The sequence below is a fragment of the Oryctolagus cuniculus genome, chromosome 9 (assembly GCF_051225735.1).
Source record: "Oryctolagus cuniculus isolate XC-2025 breed Fujian yellow rabbit chromosome 9, ASM5122573v1, whole genome shotgun sequence".
In the NCBI taxonomy this organism is placed as follows: domain Eukaryota; kingdom Metazoa; phylum Chordata; class Mammalia; order Lagomorpha; family Leporidae; genus Oryctolagus; species Oryctolagus cuniculus.
This window is the reverse complement of record NC_142875.1, coordinates 26,030,145-26,056,604: the sequence shown is the minus strand read 5'-3', so window position 1 is coordinate 26,056,604 and position 26,460 is coordinate 26,030,145.

Here is a 26,460-nt window from a genome sequence, read left to right as displayed (position 1 = left end):
GGGTTTCGTGAAGTTCTACATCTTTGTTCCTCTTAAGAAATGGATTCATATGCAGATGTCATGTGCTGATACTTTTTTTTTTAACTTTTATTTAATGAATATAAATTTCCAAAGTACAGCTTATGGATTACAATGGCTTCCCCCCCCCAACGTCCCTCCCACCCGCAACCCTCCCCTTTCCCGCTCCCTCTCCCCTTCCATTCACATGAGGATTCATTTTCAATTCTCTTTATATACAGAAGATCAGTTTAGCATACATTAAGTAAAGATTTCAACAGTTTGCTCCCACACAGAAACATAAAGTGAAAAATAATAGATGATTTTTTAAAAGATGATGAAATCAGATCAGACCTATTGTCATGTTTAATCCCAGTGAGAGTCAAGTTGGGAATTGATAATTTCTTCTTCTTTTTTTTTTTTTTTTTTTTACAGAAGATCAGTTTAGTATACATTAAGTAAAGATTTCAACAGTTTGCACCCACATAGAAACACAAAGTGAAATATACTGTTTGAGTACTCGTTATAGCATTAAATCTCAATGTATAACACATTAAGGACAGAGATCCTACATAGGAGTAAGTGCACAGTGACTCCTGTTGTTGACTTTACCAATTGACACTCCTGTTTATGGCATCAGTAATCTCCCTATGCACCAGTCATGAGTTTCCAAGGCTATGGAAGCCCCTTGAGTTCTCCGACTCTTATCTTGTTCAGACAAGGTCATAGTCAAAGTGGAGGTTCTCTCCTCCCTTCAGAGAAAGGTACCTCCTTCTTTGATGACCTGTTCTTTCCACTGGGATCTCACTCACAGAGATCTTTCATTTAGGTTTTTTTTTTTTTTTTTTTTTTTTTTTTTTTGCCAGAGTGTCTTGGCTTTCCATGCCTGATATACTCTCATGGGCTTTTCAGCCAGATCCACATGCCTTTAGGGCTGATTCTGAGGCCAGAGTGCTGTTTAGGACATCCGCCATTATATGGGTCTGCTGAGTATCTCGCTTCCCATGTTGGATCACTCTCCCCTTTATTTATTCTATCAGTTAGTATTAGCAGGTACTAGACTTGTGTATGTGCTCCCTTTGACTCTTAGTCCTTTCATTATGATCAATTGTGAACTGAAATTGATCACTTGGACTAGTGAGATGCATTGGTACATGCTACCTTGATGGGATTAAATTGGAGTCCCCTGGTATGTTTCTAACTCTACCATTTGGGGCAAGTCAGCTTGAGCATGTCCCAAATTCTACATCTCTTCCCTCTCTTATTCCCACTCTTATGTTTAACAGGGATCACATTTCAATTAAATTTCAACACTTAAGAATAACTGTGTATTAATTACAGAATTAAACCAGTCATATTAAGTAGAACAAACAAAAAAAACTACTAAGAGGGATAATGTATTAAGTTGTTCATTAACAGTCAGGGCTATGCTGATCAAGTCACCGTTTCCCATAGTGTCGATTTCACTTCACCAGGTTTCCTTTTTGGTGTTCAGTCAGTTGTCACCGATCAGGGAGAACATATGGTATTTGTCCCTTTGGGACTGGCTTATTTCACTCAGCATGATGTGTTCCAGATTCCTCCATTTTGTTGCAAATGACTGGATTTCGTTGTTTCTTACTGCGGTATAGTATTCTAAAGAGTACATATCCCATAATTTCTTTATCCAGTCTACCGTTGATGGGCATTTAGGTTGGTTCCAGGTCTTAGCTATTGTGAATTGAGCTGCAATAAACATTAGGGTGCAGACCGCTTTTTTGTTTGCCAATTTAAATTCCTTTGGGTAAATTCCAAGGAGTGGGATGTCTGGGTCGAACGGTAGGGTTATCTTCAGGTTTCTGAGGAATCTCCAGACTGACTTCCATAGTGGCTTGACCAGTTTGCATTCCCACCAACAGTGGGTTAGTGTCCCTTTTTCCCCACATCCTCACCAGCATCTGTTGTTGGTAGATTTCTGTATGTGAGCCATTCTAACCAGGGTGAGGTGAAACCTCATTGCGGTTTTGATTTGCATTTCCCTGATGGCTAGTGACCTTGAACATTTTTTTCAGGTGCCTGTTGGCCATTTGGATTTCCTCTTTTGAAAAATGTCTATTGAGGTCCTTGGCCCATCTCTTAAGTGGGTTGGTTTTTTTGTTTTTGTGGAGTTTCTTGATCTCTTTGAAGATTCTGGTTATTAACCCTTTATCTGTTGCATAGTTTGCAAATATTTTTTTTCCCATTCTGTTGGTTGTCTCTTCACTCTCCTGACTGTTTCTTTTGCAGTACAGAAACTTTTCAATTTGATGCAATCCCAATAGTTGATTTTGGCTTTGACTGCCTGTGCCTCCCGAGTCTTTTCCAGAAACTCTTTGCCTGTGCCAATATCTTGAAGGGTTTCTCCAATGTTCTCTAATAACTTGATGGTGTCAGGTCGTAGATTTAGGTCTTTAATCCATGTTGAGTGGATTTTTGTGTAATGTGTAAGGTAGGGCTCTTGCTTCATGCTTCTGCACGTGGAAATCCAGTTTTCCCAGCACCATTTATTGAATAGACTGTCCTTGCTCCAGGAATTGGTTTTAGATCCTTGATCAAATATAAGTTGGCTGTAGATGTTTGGGTTGATTTCTGGTGTTTCAATTCTGTTCCATTGGTCTATCCATCTGTTTCTGTACCAGTACCATGCTGTTTTGATTACAACTGCCCTGTAGTATGTCCTGAAATCTGGTATTGTGATGCCTCCGGCTTTGTTTTTGTTGTACAAGATTGCTTTAGCTATTCAGGTATTTTGTGCCTCCATATAAATTTCAGCACCATTTTTTCCAGATCTGAGAAGAAGGTCTTTGGTATCTTGATTGGTATTGCATTGAATCTATAAATTGCTTTTGGGAGAATGGACATTTTGATGATATTGATTCTTCCAATCCATGAGCATGGAAGATTTTTCCATTTCTTGGTATCCTCTTCTATTTCTTTCTTTAAGATTCTGTAATTCTCATCGTAGAGTTAACATCCTTGGTTAAGTTTATTCCAAGGTATTTGATTGTTTTTGTAGCTATTGTGAATGGGATTGATCTTTAAAGTTCTTTCTCAGCCATGGCATTGTCTGTGTATACAAAGGCTGTTGATTTTTGTGCATTAATTTTATACCCTGCTACTTTGCCAAAATCTTCTATGAGATACAATAGTCTCTTAGTAGAGTTCTTTGGGTCCCCTAAATAAAGAATCATATCATCTGCAAAGAGGGATAGTTTGAGTTCTTCCTTCCCAATTTGTATCCCTTTAATTTCTTTTTCTTGCCTAATAGCTCTGGCTAGAACTTCCAGAACTATATTGAATAGCAGTGGTGAGAGTGGGCATCCCTGTCTGGTTCCAGATCTCAGTGGAAATGCTTCCAGCTTTTCCCCATTCAATAGGATGTTGGCTGTGGGTTTTTCATAGATTGCTTTGATTGTATTGAGGAATGTTCCTTCTAAACCCAGTTTGCTTACAGTTTTCATCATGAACGGGTGTTGTATTTTATCAAATGCTTTCTCGGCATGTATTGAGATAATCATATGGTTTTTCTTCTGCAGTCTGTTAATGTGGTGTATCACATTGATTGTTTTGCGAATTTTGAACCATCCCTGAATACCAGGGATAAATCCCACTTGGTCTGCGTGGATGATCTTTCTGATGTGTTGTTGCATTCTATTGGCGAGAATTTTATTGAGGATTTTTGCATCTATGTTCATCAGGGATATTGGTCTGGTTTCTCTTTCAATGCTGCATCTTTTTCCGGCTTAGGAATTAAGGTGATGCTGGCTTCATAGAAAGAATTTGGGAGGACTCCCTCTTTTTCGATTGTTCTGAATAGTTTGAGAAGAATTGGAGTCAGTTCTTCTTTAAATGTCTGGTAGAATTCAGCAGTGAATCCATCTGGTCCTGGGCTTTTCTTTGTTGGGAGGGCCTTTATTAATGTTTCAATTTCTGTCTCAGTTATGGGTCTGTTTAGGTTTTCTATGTCTCCCTGGTTCAATTTAGGTAGGTTGCATGTGTCCAGGAATCTATCCATTTCTGATAGGTTTCCCTGTTTGCTGGCATACAAGTCCTTGTAGTAATTTCTGATGATTCTTTTTATTTCTGTGGTGTCTGTTGTTACATTTCCTTTTTCATCTCTGATTTTATTGATTTGGGTCTTTTCTCTTCTTTTTTAGTTAGTTGGGCCAATGGGGTGTCAATTTTGTTTATTTTTTCAAAAAACCAGCTCCTCGTTTGGCTGATTTTTTGTAATGTTTTTTTTTTTTTATTCAATCCTGTTGATTTCTTCTCTGATTTTAATTATTTCTCTTCTCCTACTAGATTTGGGTCTGGTTTGCTGTAGGTTTTCTAGATCCTTGAGGTGAATTGAAAGCTCATCTAGTTGGTGCCTTTCCAATTTCTTGATGTATGCACCTATTGATATAAACTTTCCTCTTAACACTGCTTTTGCTGCGTCCCATAAGTTTGGGTATGTTGTGCTGTTATCCTCATTTACTTCCAGAAAATTTTTGATTTCTCTTTTAATTTCTTCTATGACCCATTGTTCATTCAGGAGCATGTTGTTCAATCTCCATGTGTTTGCGTATGCTCTAGGGATTCCTGAGTTGCTAATTTCCAACTTCATTCCTTTATGGTCTGAGAAGCCGCATGGTATGATTCTAATTCTTTTGAATTTGCTGAGACTTGCTTTATGGCCTAGTATGTGGTCAAGCCTAGAGAAGGTTCCATGTACTGCTGAGAAGAATGTAAAATCTTTAGCTGTAGGATTGAAAGTTCTGTATATATCTGTTAGATCCATTTGGGCTACAGTGTCGTTTAAATCTACTGTATCCTTGTTGATCTTCTGTCCTATTGATCTGTCTATTTCTGAGAGTGGAGTATTGAAGTCCCCCAGTACTATTGTATTGGGGTCTAAGTCTCCCTTTAAGTCCCTTAACAAATCTTTTAGACAAACCGGTGCTCTGTAGTTAGGTGCATATACATTGATAATTGTTATATCTTCTTGTTGAATTTATCCCTTAATCATTATATAGTGTGGTAAAGTTTATGTTGTCCAATATTAAGATGGCTACGCCCGCTCTTTTTTCATTTCTGTTGGCATGGTATATCTTTTTCCAGCCTTTCACTTTCAGTCTGTATGGATCTTTGTTGGATACATGTGTTTCTTGTAAGCAGCAAACAGATGGGTTTTGTTCCTTAACCCAATCAGCCAATCTGTGTATTTTAACTGGACAGTTCAGGCCATTAACGTTCAATGTGACTAATGATAAGTGGTAACTTTGCCCTGCCATTTGCCAAAGATAAGTTCTAATATATGCTTTGAATTCCTTGTGATCTTTTGCTGTGAGGTTTCCTTCCTTTACCTTTTTTCATATTGATGACCATGTTTCTGTGTGCAGCACGTCTTTAAGCATCTTTTGCAGGGCTGGACCAGTGGCAACAAATTCTTTCAATTTCTGTTTGCTATGAAAAGTCTTTATTTCACCTTCATTCACAAATGAGAGCTTTGCAGGATATAATATTCTGGGCTGGCAGTTTTTCTCTCTTAGTACCTGGGCTATATCCCGCCATTCCCTCCTAGCTTGTAGGGTTTCTGATGAGAAGTCAGCTGTGAGTCTGATTGGAGATCCTCTGAGAGTAATCTGACATTTCTCTCTTGCACATTTTAGGATCTTTTCTTTATGTTTCACTGTGGAGAGTTTAATTACAACGTGTCGTGGTGAGGATCTCTTTTGGTTGTGTTTATTAGGGGTTCTGTGAGCTTCCTGTACTAGGATTTCTCTGTCCTTCTCCAAACCTGGGAAATTTTCTGCTAATATCTCACTAAAAAGGCCTTCTAATCCTTTCTCCCTCTCCATGCCTTCAGGAACTCCTAGAACCCGAATGTTGGGTTTTTTAATAGTATCCTGAAGATTCCCGACAATATGTTTTAGAATCCTAATTTCCTCTTCTTTTCTTTGGTCTGACTGTATCCTTTCCTGTTCTCTGTCTTCTAAGTCCGATATTTTCTCTTCTGCTTCACCCATTCTGTTTGTAAGGCTCTCTATTGTGTTTTTCATTTGATCTATTGAATTCTTCACTTCATTATGGTTTCTCATCACTATCACCGTTTCCTGTTGTACTAGTTGTTTCGTTTCATTTTGATTCCTCCTTAATATTTCATTTTCACGAGAGGCAAGATGGCAGAATAGGAAGGGAGCACACTGATAGTCCGGGGAGAGACAGTTTAGTAAAAGTGGAGATACTGCAGGTTCAAGGAAGAGTAGGGGAGGAAACAGCAGAAGAAACTCTTCTGGAACGCGTGATTCACAGTGGACCTGCGTGGAGAGCGTGGGAGCCCACAGTTCGGGACACCAGCAACAGACTCAACACACCAGCGCTGGAATGCGAGGTGAGCCGAACCTCAATAGCCCGAGACACCGGCAGGCAAGCGGAGAGAGGAGAGTAGAGGGAACGACCCCCCGGGGGGGGGAGTTCACCAGGCTAACTGGAAGAGAGAGAGAGAGAAAATAAAAGGTAGCTGGTACGGACACAGGTTTCTCTCTCTCTGCTCACCTCTCAAGTGCGAGCAAGACAAAGAGCAGGCGCCATCTTGGACATACGTCATAAGCAGAGCAACCTCAGGTCTGCACCGGCCCTGAGCCTAGCAGAAAAACCTGACTCTGGGTGGGGCGAATTAGCAGGAGATTAGGACCTAGTAAATTTGTGGTGCTACTGAACTGAGACTGTGAAAAAAGAGACGGTGGGGGAGAGAACTCACGGAATTCACATGAGTACTCTCCAGAGACGTTACAATTCCGTAACTTTGGCAACCCAGTGGGAGACTAAAGGAGAATTTGAGCCCACTCTGAGGGCCGAACAGATTCCCTGTGGGGATCTTGGGAAAGAGCTTCCGATCTCTGGCTCCTGTGGGTATATCATTTGCCTGCTAACTACCTCCAACTTCATTCAGCTGTGCAGAATTACTTCCCTTTTGAATCAAAAAAAGAAAGACAGAGAGAGAGAGGGAGATTTACCATGCCTAACCTGGGAGTGTCACCTTTGGCACACCAAACAGAGCTCTCAGGCCACATCCATCTCATGCCGCTAAGACTCCATCAAAAACAGACAGTCCACTTAATCTAGAGTCATAGTTTAACAAGAAAAAGCACCACAGTGAAGAAACCAAATATCTCCAATATACCAAATAACAAACGCAAAAACCAAGGTAATAAAACAAGGAAGTCACCATGACGCCCCCAAATGAAAAAGACACCCCAATTCAAGATTATGAAGATGATGAGATAGAAGAAAAGCAAGAAGCAGATCTCAAAAAATTGATAAGAACATTAAGAAGTTCTCAAAACCAAATTCTGGAACTACAGAAATCCTTAATGGACAAGATAGAAAATGTGCTGATACTTTTTAAAAATTTATTTCTTCTCTTTTATTTGGAAGACAAAGAAAGAGAGGGAGAGAGAGAGAGAGAGATCAATCTTCTATCCTCTGGTTTTCTCCCCAAATGGCTGCAATGACCATGGCTGAAGCAAGGAGCCAGGAACTCCATCCAGGTTTTTCACATGGTGACAGGGACATGTACTTGGGCCATCATCTGTTGCTTTCCTAGACACATTAGCAGAAGTGGAGCAGTTGGAACCCACACTGGGCGTGTAAGGGATGCTGATGTCACAAGTGGAGGCTTAACCCTCTGAGATGCAATGCCAGCCCTGATAATTCTTTTAATCAAGATTTTCCTGTGGTTTTGTAACTGACTTAATTAATGAGAATGTTACACACCTCTGGGAAAATTTTCCATGTTTTTTTCTGGTCTTTATTTAATCTTGATTGCTTGGAAAAACTGATTCTTAAGCAAATTAATACTATCTGCCTATTTTTACATGATTGAGTGGTTAGATCTGGTCCACAGCTTTTGTTAAAATGTTCAAGTTCAATGGGTTCTTACTTTCACCATGAGTTGAGATCTTATTTTGAGGGCCCAGTGCTCTGGCATATCAAGTAAAGCCACTACCTGTGGCTCCCATATGAGTACCTGTTTGAATACTGGCTGCTCCACTTCTGATCCAGCACCATGCTAATGTATCTAGGAAAACAGTAATAAACGGCCCAAATCCTTGGGCCCCCATATGCACATGGTAGCCTGGACTAAGCTCCTGGCTCCTGGCTTCAGATCAGCCCAGTTCCAGCATTTGTAGTCACTTGGGGAGTGAACCAGGGGATGGAAGATCAGTCTCTCTCTGTTTCCCCACATAACTCTGTATTTCAAATAAAAAAAAAATACATCTTTAAAAAAAATAAATAAAAGGGGCCAGTGCTATGGCATAGCAGCTGGCATTCCGTATGCACACCAGTTCCAGTACCTGCTGCTTCTCTTCTGATCCAGCTCTCTGCTATGGCCTGGGAAAGCAGTAGAAGATGGCCCATGTCCTTGGACCCCTGTACCTGCGTGGGAGACCCAGAAGAAGCTCCTGGCTCCTGGCTTCAGATCGGTGCTGCTCTGGCTGTTGCAGCCATCTGGGGAATGAACCAGCATATGGAAGACCTCTTTTCTTCTCTCTCTGTGTAACTCTGACTCCCAAATAAATAATAAATAAATCTTAAAAAAAGAAAAAATAAATAAATAAATAAATAAATAAATGGTCTTATTTTGACCAAATCATTTGAAGCTCTCCAGATTCTGTAGATTTTAAGTTCTGAACTGAGTCTTCTGACTATAAGAAAATGATGCCAAATTTTTTAAAAAACTAATAATTTGAAAGGCAATGAGAAGAAAATATTTCATCCACTGCTTGGAATGTTGATAGTGCAGCACCTGGCCTGGACTACTCCATAGCAGATGTCAGGAACTCAGTCCAGGGATTCAAGTACTAGAGCCATCATCTACAGCCTACCAAGTGCATTAGCAGGAAGCTGGACTGAAAGCTTAGTGGACTAGATTCCAGACACTACTACAAAACATACTGGTACTGAAGCAGTGACTTACCCCTGTACCACCATGCCCACCCTGATAATATTCTCAATGACTCTGGGGAGTTTATTCACTACCTATTCATCCATTCTTTGTATATTAATACACAATTACTATACCATATTAATGAATAATAAAAAGTTAGAATACTTTAAAATTTTTGAAGGAATTTGATATGAAATTAACATGTACTTTGGAAATTTCCTGAAAGTATTGATAGTTTGGTAGCAATAGTAATTAATAACTCTGGTAGAGGAATCATAAGTAATAACAGATTTTAAACTCCACAGATGAATAACATGTAAAGATTAAAAACATTCAATCTGAAGTTCTGGGCTTTAATCCTAATTTTGTTACTTTGTAACTATTTGACTCTAAGCAATTAACCTCTTTTCAGAAGCAGTTACGTCACCAATTAATAATAATTTTTTTTTATTCTTTTTTTTAACTTTTATTTAATGAATATAAATTTCCAAAGTACAGCTTATAGATTACAATGGCTTCCCCCCCATAACGTCCCTCCCACCCGCAACCCTCCCCTTTCCCTCTCCCTCTCCCCTTCCATTCACATCAAGATTCATTTTCAATTCTCTTTATATACAGAAGATCAGTTTAGCATATATTAAGTAAAGATTTCAACAGTTTGCACCCACATAGAAACACAAAGTGAAAAATACTGTTCGAGCACTAGTTATAGCATTAAATCTCAATGTACAGCACATTAAGGACAGAGATCCTACATTAAGGGTTAGTGCACAGTGACTCCTGTTGTTGACTTTACAAATTGACACTCTTGTTTATGGCATCAGTAATCACCCTAGGCTCTTGTCATGAGTTGCCAAGGCTATGGAAGCCTTTTTTTTGTTTTTTAAACTTTTATTTAATGCATATAAATTTCCAAAGTACGACTTATGGATTACAATGGCTTTCCCCCCATACCGTCCCTCCCACCAGCAACCCTCCCCTTTCCCACTCCCTCTCCCCTTCCATTCACATCACTGAACATGATGAAAATGATGGTGACTCAGCAGTGACATACTTTTATTTTTTTAACTTCTGTGTGATCTGGAATTAGCTAGTTCTGTACTTGAGATAGCATCCTATTAAAAAAAAGCACTCATACTTGAAAATAAATCTTAGCAAAGTTTCCAAATACAGTCATTGAGTACTTATAAATTCTGAACTTCTGAGTAATTTTCATTTTATCTTGTTCTGTGAGCCTATCCAAGTTTGAAAAATTGTTGACAATAAAATTCTAAAGCAACATTTGCTTGAGGAACTAAAGAAAACCATTTGTAGACAGATGGTCAGAAGAAATGCTTCAAGGACATGGTGAAGCAAAATTTGAATCAATATGATGGAGTTGTCAGTGTCAATGAAAACCAGACTTATGCAGTGGTGCAATAGTGTGTGAATAAGTGTCTCAGAACAAAGTAGTGTTTGGAGGCTCAGAGACAGAGCTAAAAATGAATTGTGCAAGTGGCAGCCAGTCATTAGAACTAAGATGGGTTATACACATAATCAGTGTTGTGGAAACTTCACTTTATTCATTAGGCTATTGGATTCTTCAGACTATGTGTTTCCATAAGGTACAATTTCACAGCATTGAAGAAAATATTTATCTATCATTCACTATATAGTAGAGGACAATGTTAAAATAGTTGGAACTCTTCAATTCTTTAAAGAAGGAGGGATAATGAATTTGCATTGGATTCACATTGAAACATTTAAAAAGCCTCAGAACTTAATATTTAACAAACAATATAAAAATTTCAGCAAGTGACTCTTGCATCCATGAACAATAAGTATGTGGTAGATTATGAAGAAGTAAGTGCTAAACAAGAAAGATATGGTACTCAATCTGTTAGTCTCCTAAATTTGGCAGAAACAGAGTGGTATAATCTATGATGTATTATTAAATGTTATGTCAAAGAAAGTAAAGTAGTAATTGGAACAAATACCGTGAACAGCTAACCCATTATACGTAGTGCATAAGAAGTTTTCCCAGAAAAAATATTATCTGCTTTCATCTTAACAAGACATTTTCCAAAAAAGTTGTATTCCTCTAGTTCAGTGTTTCTCAATCAGTAATAATAACTTCCTTCAAAAATTAAGAAAACATTATTTTTGAAACCTATTAAATTATTTGTACTATAATATTTATATGTTCACAATCATAAAAATACAAATTTTTGATGTTTATGATATTGTGCCATTTCAAAATTAAATCGCATTTGGTAATGATTCTTAAAGCAATATTTATTTCAAATTAGTGAAATGGATAATGTTTGCCTGATAGAAAATTGCTTCTTGAAATATAAATATGGAATTTGCTTTAATGATGTAGGCATTTGAGAGTGCCTTGATTTACTGCTAAATGTTTTTTTTTTTTTTCTAAAAGATTTTGTTCATTTTAACCAGAGCAAAAATCATTCACATAATTTAGTCTATTAGCATTAGGTCCTCATTTTGTGAGAACACATCAATTTTGTACTATTTCTGACTCTGTCTTTTTGTTATTGGATCATAATAATTAACATGATACTATTCATTACTAAGAAGTATTTCAAAAATATGTGCATTTAAATTATATCAAATTAAATTCAAAGAACTCCAACTCATTCCCTTTTGCAAACTGGAGTGATTGCATAACTCTTTTCAAAAATTTGCATACAATAAGAAGCTTTTGGATTTTCTTGAATTTAAGACTTGTCTTGCTCTTTTTGTGCTGCTATAACAGATTATCTAGAAAGGGATACTTTATAAAGAACAGACAATTATCTTCTCATGTTTCTAGAAGCCTAAAGTAAAAAATCAAGGCACCAGAAGGTTCAATATCTGGCATAAGCCCCATAAGTATTTCCAAGAAATAATATTTTTGGTGTGTTTTCCGTAGGGAGGAACACATTTCCCCTACCTAGGTGACAGGGGTTAAAGGGTTGACAAGGTAGTAAACTACTTCTTTTGAGCCCTTTTATAAGAGCATAGATCCTCTCCAAAAGTTAACATCTCCCAGCACTGAAGTAATGGGGGCTGCATTTCAGTATCAATTTTGGAAGGTGCACTAATATTCAAGTACAGAAAAACAAAATTTATTGAAATTAAAAATGGATAAAAAATGGAAGCTTAAAAGTGGAATTAATGATGACTAAGCAAACTGAAGAGCTAATCATTATGGTGAAATGCCGAGTGAAGAAATTATCAGAGAAAACACAGCAAAGATAGAATACGTATCAGGTACACACACATATGTAGTCACATCCCACAAAGAGATATTTGTAGAGGATTGCCAAAATTCCAAAATGCATTTTTCAAAGATTTTATTTATTATTTATTTGAGAGATAGAGTTTTAAACAGTGAGAAGGACAGAGAGAAAGGTCTTTGATCCACTGGTTCACTCCCCTAATGGCTATTATAGCCAGACTTTGGACAATCTGAAGCCAGGAGTCAGGAGCTTCTTCCAGGTCTCCCATGTGGGTGCAGGGACCCAAACACTTGGGCCATCTTCTACTGCTTTCCCAGACCATAGTAGAGAGCTGGGTGGGTAAAGGAGCAGCCAGAACTGCCTATATGGGTAGCTGGTGCTGCAGGCGGAGGATTAACTTCCTACACCACAGTGCCATCCCCTTCAACATGCATTTTTAACATTATCTAGAAATGAGGAGAAAAGGAAACTCTACAACATTGTATGCCTTCATTTCACTATTTAAAAAAGTACATTTAAATATAATCAATGCAACTTAAAGTTAGTAGTAATGGACTATATATCCTGGCCTTATTTTCAAATGAAGGACTAAAAGAAAAATACAAAAACACCACTCAGCCAGTAGCTTAGTAACTCATCAATTTTTTTTGTGTGTATTATTGAAGTTAAGCAGATATAGGATGCCAAAATGTACAATGTTAAATGTAATCACTATGGTAACTATAAGGCAAATAGCTATAGGAATCAAACTAAATACGAGAGAAATTTTAAGTGTTTCAATACAAAATATCAAACACACAGAAAAAAGACAGAAATTCAGGAAATAGAAGACAATAAACTATAGAGTACCCAGAAAAAAGGAAATGGTAGAATTAAATTCCTTTTTATTAGTAATTACTTAAATGTAACTAAAAGAATGTTATAAACATTGATAGAATGTACTTCAAAATCATTAGTCAGCTATGTTGTCTATAAGAGTGTCACTTTGGATTCAAAGACATCAAAGATTCAGAGTGGAAAGAGAGAAACGTCTATTACAAACACATGAAGAATAGAAGACATCAGAGGTGGCTAAACTGAACTAATATCAAACAAAATAAACTTTATGTCAAAAGAACAGAGACAAATAATAATATCATATATTAATAAAAGATCTGGTACAGTAAAAAGATGTAACAGTTATAAACATTTACACACCTAGTAGCAGACCATACAATATCTATTAAATTGACAAAATTAAAGGGAGAATTTTTCTAAAATAATAGTTGGAAAATGTTGTATACAACTGTCAGTAACGGAGAAAATAAACAGGCAAAAGTCAAGTAAGGGGAGGAGGGCTTAAGATAACAAATCATCTAGATCTAACAGAGCACATGCATAAAAACACTTTGCCCAAGAATGACAGTGTGTATGTTCTCCCCTCCCCCCACCTCCATGTACATTTTCTAGGAGATAGCATCGTTTCAATAGATTTAAAAACATAGATGAAGTTTCCAGTACTTTTTTCTTTTAGCCACAATGAGATGACGTTAGAAATAGCAGAAAGAAAACTAGAATAACATTTTTATTCATTATCTTTACTTTCTTCCAGCTCAACAACCCAAGCGCTTGTCAGAAATCATCATTTTTCTCCTTCAATGTCTGCATGAATTTTGAGTAATAAAGAAGGCTGACATTGTTTTTATCAGATTTTTGTTGTGAGATTGAAATATTTCTAAATAATAAAATTATTGGCATGTTGCACATTGAGGTTTTATTCCAATTGATTACAATATTTTAAATGTATGAGGAAGAATTCAAAATAATACCACCACATAATTTTTGAGATTCATCAATTTAATTCTTTTTCTTATTTTGTTAAAGTAGTATTTTCTTTCCACTTCTTCAGAAAATTTTATAATTTGGTATATATTTTATATATTCAAGTATTTTATTCATACTACTTATAAACACATGAAAGAAAATTATAATCAAACATTAATAAGTAGCAACAAAAAGTGTAAGCATAATATTTTATTATATTTATATTTCAATGTCTGTATTTATACATATACATCGCTGGTTAGGTGAAACAATGTGATTTTTGTAGCAATATTTTGCCATACCATTCTACCATGGTGGTATGTCATTTTCACTACTCAAATCAGAGAGTTTTTCTCTCTGTGAATGGCTTCGTTCATTTATCATAACGTCTTCAAGATCCAGACATTACTAAGGATATGTCAGAATTTCTTTTTTTGTAAGTGGATAAATTCATTTACTTTTGCATGAATTAATAAAATGAATTATTGCTTCTTTTTTAAATTTCTTTTTTATTTGACAGAGTTACAGTGAGAGAGAGAGACAGAGAGAAAGGCCTTCCCTCTCTTGGTTCACTCCCCAAATGGCGGCTATGACCGGAGCTACACGGATCCAAAGCCAGGAGCCAGGTGCTTCCTCCTGGTCTCCCATGCAGGTGCAGGGGCCCAAGCACTTGGGCCACCCTCCACTGCCCTCCGGGGCCACAGCAGAGAGCTGGACTGGAAGAGGAGCAACTGGGCCTAGAACCCACCGCCCATATGGGGTGCTGGTGCCGCAGGCGGAGCATTAGCCAAGTGAGCCACGGCGCCAGCTCCACTTTTATTTTTTTAATTCTTAGATTGATGTAAACATTAACCACATTGAATTTCCTAATTAATTTCTCTAGTCACTAAATTCTCTCTTATTTATGTATTTCCAGAGGAATACATTAATAATGATTCTAGGATTCTACTTTCTAGGTATGCAAGATAATGTGCCATCAGTCTGTGTTCTGTTTGTTATATTGTTTTTTCATCTTCTTAACTGGACTTATCCAATTTGGCTGTGTTTCTAAAGGATAGAAGTAGAATTAAAAACATCAAGAAAGTACCTTAGCATCAAATGTATTGTGGCCTCTAGGGTTTATTTTTGTGACTATTTCTTTGTATAACATGGGCATTTGTACCTCAAGCCTTTCCACCCTACATCCCTGACATTTCTACCGAAGCCATTGTTTAATAATCACCTGCCTCATGTCAACATCCTCTTTCTGGTTTACAGGTCAGTTAACATCAAATGCATGATGAAAAACTTCTCATTGTCAACTATCTCTCATATTAAGAAATTTAATATTTATGAGACAGTCAGTATTTACAGAGACTGAGTCTTAGTTTCTGAAAAGTTTAATTACTTGTGAACAAAGTAAAGATTTCATCAAAAGCCAAGTGTTTATCTTTGTGTTTTTTTCCTCAAGTAAAGCCAGTTATTTTATATTATTCCGGCAAACCGCAAAATGATGAGTGTTCAATTAACTGATCCATATACATCGCGTAGAGTGTTATGCTCAGAGTATTTTACCCTCCAACCTGCTCCCCTCCCCTTGCAAATTTGCGTGTTAACCTTCAGGGAGATGAGTACTTTGGAAGGAGATTGGGTCATGAATGGGATTAGTGTCCTTAAAAAGAGACACAAGATTGATCATACAGCCCTGGCACAATCACTTCTCGGCCTTTTGGGTAAGATCAAGTGCATACAGCCCCGGCACCATATGAGGACATAAACAGAAAGAGACTGCCTCTTTGAACTAGGAAACCGGTCCTCACCAGATACCGTACCTGCTTCTGCCTTGATATTAGATTTGGTAAACTCTAGAAATATAGGGAATGAATTTATGTTATTTTTAAGACACTATGTTACGTTGTTACAGCAACTCAAAAAACCAAACACACACACAGAATTCATGTTATCAATTAAAGTTAAAGAGCTTTATTTTGCTCCAGCAAACATCAAATTACTATAGATATTTAAATAGGGTTTGGAAAAAATAAATAGGGTTTTGAAAATGTAAAAAAATATTGAGAGATAAAAGTTGCCCTCAATTTTGCAAAATTACATTGAAGTTGTTGTCCAATATTATTCTCCAGATTGGTTTATTTCCCTTATCTCAACACTTGTTGTTTGGTAAGTAGTGATATGTCACCCTGGAAATTCTATTGGAAATACAGCACCAAGTCAGGGGAAATCAAACAGCCCTATACTCAGGGGAAACTTAAGGTTTAAAACAATTCCATTGTGGTGAATTAGTGAGAACCAACGTTTTCAGAACAAGAGAATTTTCTGATTATAAAGATCAAGTTGTATCTCATACTATTTATTCTCTGCTTTGCAATTTGCTGTTTGGCAAAATGAAGACAATAATATAAGCATGAACATAGTTATTACGAGAATGAAGAATATTGAAGAGCAGTGACAATGGTAAAGATGCCATAATTAAATCTTAATAATAATTACTTGGACATTTAATTCTGGGGCCTAAAGACTTCATAACAATTAGACCAACATAGCTAGAATCTCCAGAACACAAACCTGTATAAAGCTATTTTTCTAAAATATTATTGGATATAAAAATTTCATTAAGGAAAGAATGATCAGAAACATGGATTTAATGCATGGTTGTATGCCACCATTCTAGACATAACTTCTCAATAAAATAAAGTTTGTTGCTTAATAATCTACCCATATAAAACTATTGTGCCTCTGAGTAGACCGATGAAATGGAGAGTAGAAATAGAGAGGGATTTGTTCCCTGGTTCCTGTGTGTGTGTGTGTGTGTATGTGTGTGTGTGTGAAAGTCCATGCTGAATATGCTACCTATCCTAAACTTTGGTTCTCTTCACTGGACTTTCTGATTATTCATGTGAATAACCATACGGCTCACCTGAGATGTGTGGTGCCTTTCTGATCATAAATAAAGTATGTCCTTGAGTATAGATAGGCTGAATCACCATGACTGCTGAAGCTCTAAATTCTTCAAATTACAAACCATGACATAGAAACCTTCACTCCTTCCAAGATATTTTATGTACACTTTTGAGAAACAGAAATTAAGTTATTGTGATAGCATAGAATCACTTACTAAGCAAGGTGAGGCTATGGGAAAGCTCAAAAATAATCAGGAGAGAATAAAAAAAAATTCTTGTCTAACACAGCTATCTCTGCCAATTCACAGATCAATTAACACCATCTTATAACATGTGTCTTTCTTTAATAATGTGAGACTAAATGGACAGTCAAGCATCTATGATAGGATAAGTGAAAACTCAATATTTAACTGATGTGGTCAATTGCAGTAGTTGGTTTAGAAGTAGTTCAGTGTATTAAGAAATCAATTAACAATCAGCTGCTGAAGATGAACCTAAGCACATAATTGATATCCATTTCTTTACATAAATTTATGTTTCCCTTACACTTTGGTAAAATTTCATATGGTATTGTTTGCTTGTCCAGAGGGATTCAGCAACTGAAAATATCGTCTTCTCAGGCAAAGAACGCTGAGAATTATGAGTAGTGACATCAATTTACTATTTATAAATAGAACTAAATGTAGAAGCACCAAGAGGCTCCCAGTGAATTGCCTCAGTTTGATTTATTTTCTCCACCTAACTACTACACAGTATAGTAGGCATTCTAGTTCTTCACAGATTTCAGTCAGTCTTTTTAGTCGGCACACTGATATGTCAACTGGCATGAGCACTCAAAATTTCTCAATTTAGCAACACAATTTCACTTTCACTTAAGAAAGTTTTAATTTGGCCATGGACCAAAAATGCCATGAATTTCCAAAAGAATTGTGAAATAAAATCTGTGGCTGGTTCTGTGGCATACTGGTCACAGCTGCCGCCTGTAGCACCAGCAAATCGTGTGGATCACAATCCGCATCTTCCATTTGGGTGGCAGGGACACAAACACTTGAGCCATAACTTGGTGCTTTTCTGTGTGTGTGTGCACATTAGCAGGAAACTCAATAGGAAGAGGAGTGATGAATTTTAACCAAGAACTCAGATATGGGGGCTGCCATTGTGGCACAGCTGGTTAAGGGCTACCTGCCATGTCAATATCCCGTATAGTCAAAGGTTTGAGTCCCGGCTGTTCCAACTCCAGCCCAGCCCCCTGATAATGTGCCTGGGAATGCAGCAGAAGACAGCCCAAGTGCTTGGGCCCCTGCAACCATGTGGAAGATCCAGATGAAGCTCCTGGCTCCTAGCTTCTGAGTGACCCAGATCCGGTCATTGTGGCCATTGAGGAGTAAACTAGCAGATGAATAAAACATCTCTCTCTCTCTCTCTCCCTCCCTCTTCCCCCCTCAACTCTGCCTTTCAAATAAGTAAAATCTTATAAAAAAGAAAAGAACTCAAATATGGGCTCAAATATGTAGTCATTCCAAGTGGGGACTTAACGTGCTACAGGGCATCCCTTAAGCCATTATTTTCTAAGGGGAATTATTATGTAATGGTAGCTACCTAATATGTCTACATTTTCTTCCTTTCTACATTTCTTTCCAAATCAATAAATTAAAAAAACATAAAAATATATATGTTTCTATTGCAATAACAGGGTGAAATGCGTGGAGAAAAGCTTTCTTATAATTTCATTACATTCTAAAGACATATTTCATTCCTGTTAGCAATGAATGTATTTCTCATTCATTCAAACATTATGGAATTCTGCTTGGAAAAAATATCTTATTTCTAACCAATTTTCCTAACTAGATTTAAAGTGTATAATGTTGATGAATGATGCTTGTGAGGTGAGCAATATTTCTTTAGCTTCACAGCAGTCACCCAAAAGACAATGGCTATCTATTATTATCAAGAAGTTTCAAAATGTAGTTGGAATTTCAGGTCTTATGTGGAAAATCCAACATAAACAAAAACATCAGAAATTGAAATTCTACTTAGAGACATATAAATATAACTTTTAGTCTAGTGTGATAAGATTTTTGTCATGCTTGGACTTTCTCTGTCAACGTTTCTTTTTCAAAATCTATTTCTTGTGATTATAAAATATTGATAAAGAAAATGTCCTAGAACCTAGAACTACAATATGTATATATATATATATATACATACATACATATATATATGATAAGCATTGATCAAAATGCTATTAAAGTAGGACAGAAAAAGATACTTTTTGAGTAATCAGGCTGTTCCACTTAATCAAAGCATGTTTAATTAGGGAGCTCTTTTAATTGGGACTTTCCCATCTTATCAAATAGAGCCTAATAACACTCAACTGTAAAGACAGGTGCTTAATTGGGATAGTAATTCTAGATAATTGGGGTGCCTGTGGGTGATCAAGAGTAGCTTACATCAGTTTGATTCAAGATATTACATGTTTGTAGATATCTCCTGCTGTGCTTGTTTATTTGCTCTCTAAGAATGACCTCTCCTCTTTTAAGAGAATAAATATCCTTTTCACTACTGGTTGCTACAATTATCAGTTCCTATCTCAGTTCTCAATAACATTATAATCCTTAAATTCTGTTGCTACTATAAGATAACTACATATTTTACATTGGATGCATATATTTGTTATAAATTCTAATTGAATATTAAAAAATAATGAACCAAGTATAACATGAAATCAAGTATCACAGAGTAAATATACTCTAAGACAATACTACCTCTCAATATCCCAAACACGATATTTCACCATGTATAAATTACTTAGCTTGAATTTTTTTTATTTCTCCCTTAAAGATTCATTAGTAAATCAGTTCCTACTATAATTGCTAAAAATATTATATCTGTGAATTTGATAAACAATTCTCAAAATGCCAGCTCCAGTCCCTCACAAAAGATTAGTGAATTTGAAAATAAACAGGATTGTATTCTATTAACCATTTACAAGTAAATTTAATTACTTAGAGAACACTAAGATTACAGTTTGTTCAGATTCAACATGGAAGCTTGCAAAGTCATCAGATTACATAGCATTTTCTGTAAATGAATTTCTACTTAGACCAAATTTATCGCTTCACTTTGATACTTTTGAATACATAGTACAGTAGGAGTGACATTGATTTCCACCATTTCTCCTTGAAATAAGTACACAGGATATTTTGCATTTTAAAATTCTGTGTGTGTGTGTTTTTTTTTTTTTTTTTTTTTTTTTGTGAAAAGAGAGAGACACAGTGAGTAAGACAGAAAAGAGCAAGCTCCCACCCTTTGGTATACTCCCCAAATGCTTGCAGTGGCCAGCAGGGGGAGGAGTGAAGCCAGGAGCCAGGAACTCAATCAAGGTTTCCCACATCGGTGGCAGGAACTTAGCCACTTTAGCCATCACTGCTGCCTTCCAGGTCTGTATTAGGAGGCAGCTGGAAATCACGAGATAGAGCTGGTTATCGGAATCAGGTTCTGATACAAGACATGGACATCCTAACTAGCAGCATAGCTGTAGGCTAAATACCCTAGATAAATAATATTCTGCAACTTAATCTGAATATTTGAGTCACTGAAAGAGATATTAATAAAAATACAGTCAAATTAAACTTCCTGGAATCTATGTACATAAATCTTCATCATGCCATACTTAAATGAGTAACATTAATAACTTCCTAAAGGAAAATTTTAGACATAGCTCATGTTCCTAAGCATAAACCACAATTTGAATATATATATACATATGTGTATACATGTGTATGTAATATGTGTGCTTGTATATATATTTACATATATGGAGATAGAGTTAAACATCTCTAATGCACTAAACTTTACATTTAAATACCATTCCCGTTTTATTATTTGTGTGTTTTTGTGAAAAGGGCCTGGAGGATTACTGCAGATGAGAAACTGAGTTTAACCCCCAAAGCTGAGCATTCTTCCTCAGTGGTTGAGTGCATAGATGACATCCATGGCCATGATCACTATACATCACTACATCGCAGATCACACTCTAGGAAAACGATCATCACTCACGTCTCCTCATAGAGGGGACCAGCGAATTCTCCTGATACCTCGGTGGTGGGTCAGGCACTGTATGGAGATTTGGTGATGCCCTGCCTGTTGTGCAGTGCAGTGTCTTGCCGTGTTGCTTGGTGCTGCCCTTGCCTGGACTGCACTGCCCTTGCAACAGTCAGACATGGCTGATGTTCAAAACTGAGTAGTGAGCCCTCCTTTTTAAGTTTCAGAAATGAAGATGTGTTTACATGTTAACAGCAATATCAAATGCTAGCAAGGATGCAGAAAACAGGACTCCTCACTTATGGTAGAAATGGGAAATGGTACAAGCCACTTTGGAAAACAGTTTGGTAGTTTTTCAGAAAGTTAAACAGAGTCCTACTATTCACCTGTTACAGTCATAGATACATAACCCAACTGACCTGAACACATATTTACATAAATACCTGAACAGGAACTTTTATAGCAGCTTTAGTAATAATTACTAAAAGTGAAAATAGCTATATATATATATATATATATATATAATCAATCAAAACTTTTTATTCAATTATTTTTTGAAAATAAAAAAGAGCAATGTAGAGACATAGAGGAATAATGATTTTTGTTTAAAAATATAAAAAGTCATGAAAGAAACTTCAATTTACATATTTGGAGAACATGTACTTTTGAAAGAAGCCAATTTGTACAATCTATATACCACTGATATCAGATGTGATATTCTGTGAAAGGCAAGATGATAAGGAAAGCGCAAAGATAATTACGGCACCACACCCTCTCTGTTGCAGCCCAGGAGTTATCCCACCTATGCAGAGAATTGCTGGGAGATGTTCTTGCCCAGGCCAACTAGACAGGCTTTCTGGCCTCCATCCAACAACAAATGATACAGCAACCCAATCTCTCCCCAGCTAAAGAGTAGTTCCAGCTATGTAGGGAACTACAGAAGGATTAACTCATCTAACCACCAAGAGAGATTTGCTGGACTCCTCATAGCAGTGCCTAAAGGGGCCTTTTCCTAGCTCCAGCCCTTGACTGCTACGGCTGAAGCTATCTCACTAGTGCAGGGGATTGCTGGGATATTCTCCCATCTGTGCCAACACAATGAGGTTGCCAATCTCTATCCCATAGTAGATCCTTAAATAGCCCAGCAGCCTTGACTTCATCCTCTCCCACTGTGCAGTCTCAGAGTGATCCTTATGCAAAAGGGAACTGCTGGGAAGTGCACATGTTAGTACCAACTGGACAAGTTTTACAGACTATATCCCACACAGTTTCTCCCCAACTAATTTCTGCCAGGGCTCAAGCATTACCTCATCTATGGAGGGAATACCTTGGAGATGCACCCAAATGGCCTCTGTGTCACAGAGTTTGTGAAGAGTCCCTGAATCTCAATCCAACCCTTTTCCAAATGTGTTGTGTGAGCAATCCTGCCTATTTTAGGAACTGCTGGGAGTCTTGTGTAACAGGGCCACTGGGTCTGGTTTGCCAACATCAACCTCATGATGTATTCTGAGTTAGCACTGAACCTTTGTTTAGCCTCTCCCAGTTGTGATCGTGGCGATCTGCCAAGCAGAGATCCTGTTGGATGATGTGCCAATTAGTGTGGCAAGCTTGCAAAGTCTGTCTTTCAGATGTTCACATATCCCTGGATCTCAGTCAGAGCTACTCTGGTGTGGACTGTGAATCTTGATCTTCATCATCAAATGGATGGATAAAGAAGATGTGATAAATATGCCCACTAGAATAATACACTTTAAAGGAAGGAAATCTTGTCTTTTGCAGTAACATGGATGAATTTGAAGAACATTGTGTCCAGGAAAATAAGCCAGAAATAGAAAGACAAATACTGCCTGACCTCACTTAAATATGGGATCTATGAAAGTTGAACTCATAAAGTAGAACGGTTATTAACAGAGGCTATAGGATTAAAGTGGATGAGGAAAAGTGTATTGTTAACCAAAGAGTTCAAAGCTTATCAGGAGGAAAAATTATTTTTTACAGTTTTTACTCACAACAAGACCTTTTGGAAGGCATTTTCAATTCATCAAAAAACAAAAAATGCTGGTGAGGATTTGGGAGGGGAAAGGTTCCTAATCCACTGCTGGTGAGAATGTAAACTAGTTCAGCCATTGTGAGAGACAGTACAGAGATTCCTCAGAGATCTGAAAACACATATACCATATGACTCAGCTATCTCACTTCTGGGAATTTACTCAAATGAAATGAAATCAGCATATGAAAGAGTTATTTCTACCCCCATGTGTATTGAATCTCAATTCACAATAGCTAACGTATGGAATCAACACAGGTGTCCATCAACTGATGACTGGATAAAGAAAATATAGTACATACTATGGAATACTATTCAGCAGGAAAGAAGAATGAAATCCTGTCTTTTGTATCAAAATAGATCCAATTGGAAACCATTATGCTTTTGAAATAAGCCAGTCTCTGAAAGACAAATACTATGCTTGCTCTTATATGTGGCAGTTAATATAGAATAAAAAATGTATAAGAATCAAATGGACATTTTGCGATATGATTGTCATTTTTAGCTTTTGTCTATACTCCTGTGGAACTGTTGTGTGCTACTTTTACATGTTGGATATTATGGTTAGTCGTGAATTAAGCCTGTGAATGTAGAGTAGATTAAAATTATGCCTTTGCAAAATCTGATGAACAGAATGAGAGGAAGGGATATTGGGGGTATGGGGAAGTGTTATTGTCTTCTTGGAACTGTACTTATGGAATGTATGAAATCTGTCCTCTTTATATTAATACATTTTTAAAAGCTACATATTGCAAGCAGCATTGTGGTGTAGCAGTAAAGCCACTGTGTGAAACACTGGCATCCCACTGCCACCCATGTCGGATACCCAGAAGAAGTTCCTGGCTTCTGGGTTTCACCTGGCCCAGCCCAGGCCATTGGGGCCATCTGTGGAGTGAACCAGTGAATGGATGATCTTTTCTCTCTCTGTCCCTCCCTTTCTGTCTATAGCTCTGACTTTTAAGTAAACAAATAAAGCTTTAACAACAACAACCTCCCAAAAAGTACTCTGACCACTGAAATTTATGCTTTTCCCAGAAGCCAAGCAGCGAGCAGGCCTCGGTCCAGGTGGTACCCACTTTGCATGACAGCATCTTGTCTTGTGCTTGCCATTTAGAAACCACGCAGTGCTGTTCAGCAACTTGTCAGTTCCTGTGTAAATATTATTTATATGCATTGGCCTTTCTGTGTACTTTTTCACTTGCTTTATGGATCCTACAATTAGAAAATTATAGTACCTGCTACATAGAGTTCTGAGGCGCCCAGCATTGTCTTTCCTTTGCTGCCATTCTACGCATCCTGAGGATGTCCAGTGCTTTTACGATGCTCCATGCTGATGCCACTTTGAATTAAGGCTTAATCAAATATTCAGGTCTGTATTTCAGGGGATGCAAGAGACTAGGTACCATGAACCAGCAGGAGATGCACTGTCCGATTTAAGAAAGCTTTTCACTGGAGTTGAAAAGGGAAGCAGTCAATGGTACACTTCTCTCTTTCTCTCCCTCTCCCTCTCCCATACCCTCTGGCTCTCCCTCTCTCCCTTGGTCTGACATGGCTGTTGCCATTGCATGGTGAAATGAACCATCACTGGCCGGCGCCACGGCTCAATAGGCTAATCCTCCGCCTAGCGTCGCCGGCACACCGGGTTCTAGTCCCGGTTGGGGCGCCGGATTCTGTCCCGGTTGCCTCTCTTCCAGGCCAGCTCTCTGCTGTGGCCAGGGAGTGCAGTGGAGGATGGCCCAAGTCCTTGGGCCCTGCACCCCATGGGAGACCAGGAGAAGCACCTGGCTCCTGCCTTCGGATCAGTGCAATGTGCCAGCTGCGGCGGCCATTGGAGGGTGAACCAACAGCAAAGGAAGACCTTTCTCTCTGTCTCTCTCTCTCACTGTCCACTCTGCCTGTCAAAAAAAAAAAAAAAAGAACTATCACATATTTCTGTGGTAGTCAGCCAAAAATCCTGTTCTGAAAGTCTTGAGATGCTTTCAGGGTGATCTTTATACACTTGAGTTTCTTTCCCTGCAGCCTGAGGCTTGCTCCCAGCTGATACTGAGGACACTCGGTGCAGGGCAAGCCCATGACCTGTGCTTTCTTCAGGTGGCAGCACCTGCCCTGCTTCGGCACATGACTCACATGGATTTTATTTTTTTAAAGCATCTTAAATTTAGAGATAAAGTGGAGAGGACCCAACTTTTTTTACAATGTGAATCTACCTCAGTCAAACTGTTGGGTGCTATTTACTAAGTCTGTAAATTCAATTGGAAAAAGTAAACAAACAGTGGGATAAAACTCCACGTGAAACTTGAAATCATAGTTTCTGGTTATATAATATTATTTAATTTATTTTGGACCTTTTATGTTGTACCCTAATGCATTAAAGAAATCATTATAAAATCTACTATTTCACATTGCAGGTGGGGAGAAAAGTACAAATGACAGTGAAGGTTGCTAGATTTTCCCACAGCAAACCCCTGCAGCTTGTCAGAACCATACTACTCTCTTGTGCAAAGGAACATTTCTAAACCAAAACAAGTTTAACATTTTGCAAATAGTAAATCCCAAACCCTTCTATGCATTTATTTATAGCTATCACTTTCCCTTTCTGTGCCAATGAAGGGACCGCCAAAAATGAAAACCCATGAGTACTGGTACCATTGCTTTTTCAGCCATTCACACCCGCTTTTCCTCTGGCATATTTAGTCCGAATTGATTTCATAAGCAGCAGATGGACCATTGTAGTTGTCTATCCCTGCTGAGCTACCTGGGCAGGTGCTAGGACCATGGACAGAGGTCAGACATGCCTGTGGCTGTTCCCTGGCTGGGAGGCCTGCCTTCCCAGGGCAGGCTCTGAACACAGGGAGGAAAGGTAGGAGATGGACAAGTTTCCATGCTTTCATATTTGGCAGTTTACAGTTCTAGATATTTCCTACTACAGCAATCTTGTTTTTTACTTAATTCTTCTGAAGTCATACAATCTGTTGGAGTCTTAAGAATTTGATTTTATGCCAAGAAATAAAAATTAGGAATCTTCCCTGTAATATATATATTCTGATTGGCACAGTGCCGTCCGTAGTGGCGATTTGGCGGTGAACCAGGAGAGGGAGGACCTTTCTCTCTGTCTCTCTCTCTCTCACTTGTCTATAACTCTACCTGTCGAATAAATAAATAAATAAATAGATAAATTTTAAAAAGACCACTATTCCTTATGGCAAAACTTTGAAAGTTTGGTAAAGCTTTTGGCAGCAGTCTTTTTTTTTTTTTTTTTTTAAATTTGACAGAGTTATAGACAGTGAGAGAGAGAGAGACAAAGAGAAAGGTCTTCCTTCCGTTGGTTCACTCCCCAAATGGCCACCATGGACGGCACTGAGTGGATCCAAAGCCAGGAGACAGGTGCCTCTTCCTGGTCTCCCATGCAGGTGCAGGGCCCAAGCTCTTGGGCCATCCTCCACTGCCCTCCCAGGCCACAGCAGAGAGCTGGACTGGAAGAGGAGCAACCAGGACTAGAAC